Genomic DNA, 6,832 nt, shown 5'->3' with positions numbered 1-6,832 from the left:
TGGCGGCATTTATGAGGATCCGGAAAGTCTCACCTTGTCTGTGGTATTCCGAGTAGGATCCTGGGAATCCGGAAAGTCTAACCTTGTCTGTGGTATTCCGAGTAGGATTCCGGTAATGAATGACTGTGACGTGCTTCAAACTTGCAAGTGCTGGGCGTTAGTGACAGACGCAAAAGAATCAAGGGATTCTATTCCAGTAGGCGCAGGAACCAACCAGTGATTAGCCGTACTGTGACAGAGTGCGTGAGCATAGTTTTCACTGCGAGGATGGGATGTAACCATCAACCATGGGTGATGCCTCCAGACGATTAGCCGTGCGAGTGACAGCCGCATAGGATCATTTTCCCGAGAGGATTGAAAGTAGCCACCGCTGATGGTGAACCCCTATACACAGCTTGCCATGGAAAGGAGTAAGAAGGATTGAGTTAAAGCAGGAGAATAGCAGGCGTCCTTGAGCATATAGTATCTCCATTCGCTTATCTGAAATTCCCACCAATGAATCTGCATAAGTATCCTATCCCTTTTTATAATTTATTTTCTTATTTCTATTTTCAAAAACCCATAAACCAATTTAATCTGCCTAACTGAGATTTACAAGGTAACCATAGCTTGCTTCATACCAACAATCTCTGTGGGATCGACCCTTACTCACGTAAGGTTTATTACTTGGACGACCCAGTACACTTGCTGGTTAGTTGAACGGAGTTGTGAATTCAAATAAAGACAATTATTGAATAAATCCATACAAGCACAAAGAATAGTGATCACAATTTCGTCCACCAAGTTTTTGGCGCCGTTGCCGGGGATTGTTCGAGTATGGACAACTGACGGTTCATCTTGTTGCTCAGATTAGGTAATTTTCTTTTCAAAAATCTTTTTCAAAAATTTTTCTTTTATTTTTCATTTTTCAAAAAAATGTTTTTCAAAAAAATTTAATAAAAATACAAAAAAATCATAAAATCATAAAAACCAAAAATATTTTAGGTTTCTTGTTTGAGTCTTGTGTTAATTTTTAAGTTTGGTGTCAATTGCATGCTTTTAAAATTTTTTCTTGCATTTTTTCGAAAATCTCATGCATTCATAGTGTTCTTCATGATCTTCAAGTTGTTCTTGACAAGTCTTCTTGTTTGATCTTGATGGTCTCTTGTTTTGTGTCTTTTCTTGTTTTTCATGTGCATCTTTGCATTCATATTTTTCATGCATTAAAGATTTCTAAGTTTGGTGTCTTGCATGTTTTCTTTGCATCAAAATTTTTTTCAAAATTATGTTCTTGATGTTCATCATGATCTTCAAAGTGTTCTTGGTGTTCATCTTGACATTCATAGCATTCTTGCATGCATCTTGTGTCTTGATCCAAAATTTTCATGTTTTGGGTCATTTTTTGTGTTTTTCTTTAAAAATTCAAAAATAAAAAAAATATCTTTTCCTTATTTCCCTCCAAATTTTCGAAATTTTGGGTTGACTTGGTCAAAAATTTTTAAAAATTAGTTGTTTCTTACAAGTCAAGTCAAAATTTCAATTTTAAAAATCTTATCTTTTCAAAATCTTTTTCAAAAGTCATATCTTTTTCATTTTTTATTATTTTCGAAAATTTTAAAAAGTATTTTTCAAAAATCTTTTTCTTATCTTTTATATCTAATTTTCGAAAATTAACTAACAAGTAATGTAATTGGTTCAAAAATTTGAAGTTTGTTACTTTCTTGTTAAGAAAGGTTTAATCTTTAAGTTCTAGAATCTTATCTTGTAGTTTCTTGTTAGTTAAGTAATTTTAAAAAAATTAAATCTTTTTCAAAATATCTTTTTCTTAAAAATCTTTTTATCTTTTTATCTTATCTTTTTCAAAAACTTTATCTTTTTCAAAATTTGATTTCAAATCTTTTATCTAACTTCTTATCTTCTTATCTTTTTCAAAATTTGATTTCAAATCTTTTTCAATCAACTAACTATTTAACTTTTTGTTTGTTTTTTTTATCTTTTTCAAAACCAACTAACTACCTATCCCTCTCTAATTTTCGAAAATATCTCATCTCTTTTTCAAAAATTCTTTTTAATTGTTTTAAATTTTAATTTTAATTATATATTATCTTTAATTTTCAAAAATCACTAACCACTTTTTCAAAATCATTTTCGAAAATCCTCTCCCCCTCATCTTCTTCTATTTATTTATTTATTTACTAACACTTCTCTTCACTTCTCTTCATCTCAAATCACCACCTCTATCCTTACCCATTCTTCTTCACTCTTCTTCCCTTTCTTCTTCTACTAACATAAAGGAATCTCTATACTGTGACATAGATGATTCCTCTTTCTTTTCTTGTTCTCTTCTTCCCTATATGAGCAGGAACAAGGAAAAAGACAAAAGTTTCCACCTCTGAGTCATGGGAGATGGAAAGACTAATATAAGCCGTCATAGCTCAGTGGTAGAACATGTGGCTGCAAATCAAGAGATCCCTGAGATATCTCAGGGGATAAATTGTCCTCCACACAACTATTGGGAGCAAATAATGATAAAAACACCAAAATCACTAGGGATCATGCAACAGAAGCAAGGAAGAGACATAAAGGAGCTCAAAAAGCACCATTGGATCTTCAAGAAGGCGCCACCCTCACTCAGGTGGACTCATTCCTTGTTCTAAATTTTTTTTTCTTTTTCCTACTTTTCGTTTTTTTTATATGTTTATCTACTTCATGATCATTAGTATGTAGTAACTATGCCTTAAAGATTATGAATAATTCCATGAATCCTTCACCTTTCTTAAATGAAAAATGTTTTAATTCAAAAGAACAAGAAGTACATAAATTTCGAATTTATCCTTGAATTTAATTTAATTATATTGATGTGGTGACAATACTTTTTGTTTTCTGAATGAATGATTGAACAGTGCATATGTCTTTTGATATTGTTGTTTATGAGTGTTAAAATTGTTGGTTCTTGAAAGAATGATGAACAAAGAGAAATGTTATTGATGATCTGAAAAAAATTATGAAATTGATTCTTGAAGCAAGAAAAAGCAGTGAAAAAGCAAAAGCTTGTGAAAAAAAAAATGGCGAAAAATTGAGAAAGAAAAAGAAGGAGCAGTAGAAAAAGCCAATAGCCCTTAAAACCAAAAGGCAAGGGTAAAAAGGATCCAAGGCTTTGAGCATCAATGGATAGGAGGGCCCAAGGAAATTAAATCCAGGCCTAAGCGGCTAAATCAAGCTGTCCCTAACCATGTGCTTGTGTCATGAAGGTCCAAGTGAAAAGCTTGAGACTAAGTGGTTAAAGTCGTGATCCAAAGCAAAAGAGTGTGCTTAAGAGCTCTGGACACCACTAACTAGGGACTCTAGCAAAGCTGAGTCACAATCTGAAAAGGTTCACCCAGTTATGTGTCTGTGGCATTTGTGTATCCGGTGGTAATACTGGAAAACAAAGTGCTTAGGGCCACGGCCAAGACTCATAAGTAGCTGTGTTCAAGAATCAACATGCTTAACTAGGAAAGTCAATAACACTATCCGAAATTCTAAGTTCCTAGAGAAGCCAATCACTCTAAACTTCAAAGGAAAAAGTGAGATGCCAAAACTGTTCAGAAGCAAAAAGCTACAAGTCCCGCTCATCTAATTAAATTAATATTCATTGATATTCTGAAATTTATAGTATATTCTCTTCTTTTATCCTATTTGATTTTCAGTTGCTTGGGGACAAGCAACAATTTAAGTTTGGTGTTGTGATGAGCGGATAATTTATACGCTTTTTGGCATTGTTTTTATATAGTTTTTAGTAAGTTTAAGCTACTTTTAGGGATGTTTTCACTAGTTTTTATGTTAAATTCACATTTTTGGACTTTACTATGAGTTTGTGTGTTTTTCTGTGATTTCAGGTAAATTCTGGCTGAAATTGAGGGACTTGAGCAAAACTCTGAAGAAGGCTGACAAAAGGACTGCTGATGCTGTTGGAATCTGACCTCCCTACACTCGAAATGGATTTTCTGGAGCTACAGAACTCCAATTGGCGTGCTCTCAACGGCGTTGGAAAGTAGACATCCAGGGCTTTCCAGCAATATATAATAGTCCATACTTTATTCGAAGAATGACGACGTAACTTGGCGTTGAACGCCAAGTTCATGCTGCTGTCTGGAGTTAAACGCCAGAAAAACGTCATGATCCGGAGTTGAACGCCCAAAACACGTCATAACTCGGAGTTCAACTCCAAGAGAAGCCTTAGCTCGTGGATTGATCAAGCGCAGCCCAAACATACACCAAGTGGGCCCCGGAAGTGGATTTATGCATCAATTACTTACTCATGTAAACCCTAGGAGCTAGTTTATTATAAATAGAACTTTTTACTATCATATTATCATCCTGGATTGTATTTTGAATCCTGTGATCACGTTTTGGGGGCTGGCCATTCTGCCATGCCTGAACCTCTTTTGCTTATGTATTTTCAACGGTGGAGTTTCTGCACATCATAGATTAACGGTGTGGAGCTCTGCTGTACCTCAAGTATTAATGCAGTTCTATTTTCTTTTATTCAAATCTCTCTTATTCTTATTGCAAGATATTCATTCGTACCCAAGAACATGATGAATGTAATGATGAAAGTGACGATCATTATCATTCTCACTTATGAACGCACGTGATTGACAACCACTTCCGTTCTACATGCAACCGAGCTTGAATGCGTATCTCTTAGATTCCCCAACAGAATCTTCGTGGTATAAGCTAGATAGATGGCGGCATTTATGAGGATCCGGAAAGTCTCACCTTGTCTGTGGTATTCCGAGTAGGATCCTGGGAATCCGGAAAGTCTAACCTTGTCTGTGGTATTCCGAGTAGGATTCCGGTAATGAATGACTGTGACGTGCTTCAAACTTGCAAGTGCTGGGCGTTAGTGACAGACGCAAAAGAATCAAGGGATTTTATTCCAGTAGGCGCAGGAACCAACCAGTGATTAGCCGTACTGTGACAGAGTGCGTGAGCATAGTTTTCACTGCGAGGATGGGATGTAACCATCAACCATGGGTGATGCCTCCAGACGATTAGCCGTGCGAGTGACAGCCGCATAGGATCATTTTCCCGAGAGGATTGAAAGTAGCCACCGCTGATGGTGAACCCCTATACACAGCTTGCCATGGAAAGGAGTAAGAAGGATTGAGTTAAAGCAGGAGAATAGCAGGCGTCCTTGAGCATATAGTATCTCCATTCGCTTATCTGAAATTCCCACCAATGAATCTGCATAAGTATCCTATCCCTTTTTATAATTTATTTTCTTATTTCTATTTTCAAAAACCCATAAACCAATTTAATCTGCCTAACTGAAATTTACAAGGTAACCATAGCTTGCTTCATACCAACAATCTCTGTGGGATCGACCCTTACTCACGTAAGGTTTATTACTTGGACGACCCAGTACACTTGCTGGTTAGTTGAACGGAGTTGTGAATTCAAATAAAGACAATTATTGAATAAATCCATACAAGCACAAAGAATAGTGATCACAATTTCGTCCACCAGGGGCCCACTTGGTGTATGCTTGGGCTGAGCTTGATCCACGAGCTGAGGCTTTTCTTGGAGTTGAACTCCAAGTTATAACGTGTTTTGGGCGTTCAACTCCGGATCATGACGTGTTTCTGGCGTTTAACTCCAGACAGCAGCATGTACTTGGCATTCAACGCCAATTTACATCATCAATTTCCGAATAAAGTATGAACTATTATATATTGCTGGAAAGATCTGGATGTCTACTTTCCAACGCCGTTGAGAACGCGCCATTTGGAGTTTTGTAGCTCCAGAAAATCCGTTTCGAGTGCAGGGAGGTCAGATTCCAACAGCATCAGTAGTCCTTTGTCAGCCTTCTTATCAGAGTTTTGCTCAGGTCCCTCAATTTCAGCCAGAAAATACCTGAAATCACAGAAAAACACACAATCTCATAGTAAAGTCCAGAAATGTGAATTTAGCATAAAAACTAATGAAAACATCCCTAAAAGTGACTAGATCATGCTAAAAACTACCTAAAAACAATGCCAAAAAGCGTATAAATTATCCGCTCATCACAACACTAAACTTAAATTATTGCTTGTCCCCAAGCAACTGAAAATCAATTAGGATAAAAAGAAGAGAATATACTATAACCATGTTTTCACTCAAAACCACAAAGTGCTATTTTCAAAACAAGCCATTTTCTACTCTTTTCAAAATCAACCAAAACATGCCAATTTCAACCCTTTTTAAAATCAATCAAAATATACCAAAATCAACATCAAGCCTCCTCAACTCATACATTAACACTTTACCACGATTCACAAAACCGCCATATAACCATTTTTACCCATTTCAAACAAATGGCTAAATTACAAACACATCAACATGTCATACATCCTTCCTCATCCCAATTTCCAACAATACTATTTTCAATCAACCATCATTATACATAATCAATATCATACTCACTATCACGTGGTTTCACTCAGAAATCAACCTTAATCATTCCTCAAGCATATATCACAACATACATATCTCTCATGCATCATCATACCATCAAGACATCAATAATCATAATCACATATATGACCACATAATATTTCTCAACCAAAACCAAACATACCTCATCTATATAATTTCACCCAAAATTACCAAATTCCACACTTCAACTCCTCAAACCTTATTATTCAATAACCAACCCAATCATTCGCATATTCATTATCTGAAATTCATCCAATCACTTGTGTCATCATACAATGCACACATCAACTTACCTTCCTTACCTCTTTCCGGCCTCCGGCCCAATTTTACAATTTAAATGCATAAATCACAAATCAATACTCATTACCCAATACATCAATTCTCAATATACCAA

This window comes from Arachis hypogaea, chromosome 2 (assembly GCF_003086295.3).
Source record: "Arachis hypogaea cultivar Tifrunner chromosome 2, arahy.Tifrunner.gnm2.J5K5, whole genome shotgun sequence".
Classification (NCBI taxonomy): domain Eukaryota; kingdom Viridiplantae; phylum Streptophyta; class Magnoliopsida; order Fabales; family Fabaceae; genus Arachis; species Arachis hypogaea.
This window is presented reverse-complemented; position numbering follows the sequence as displayed.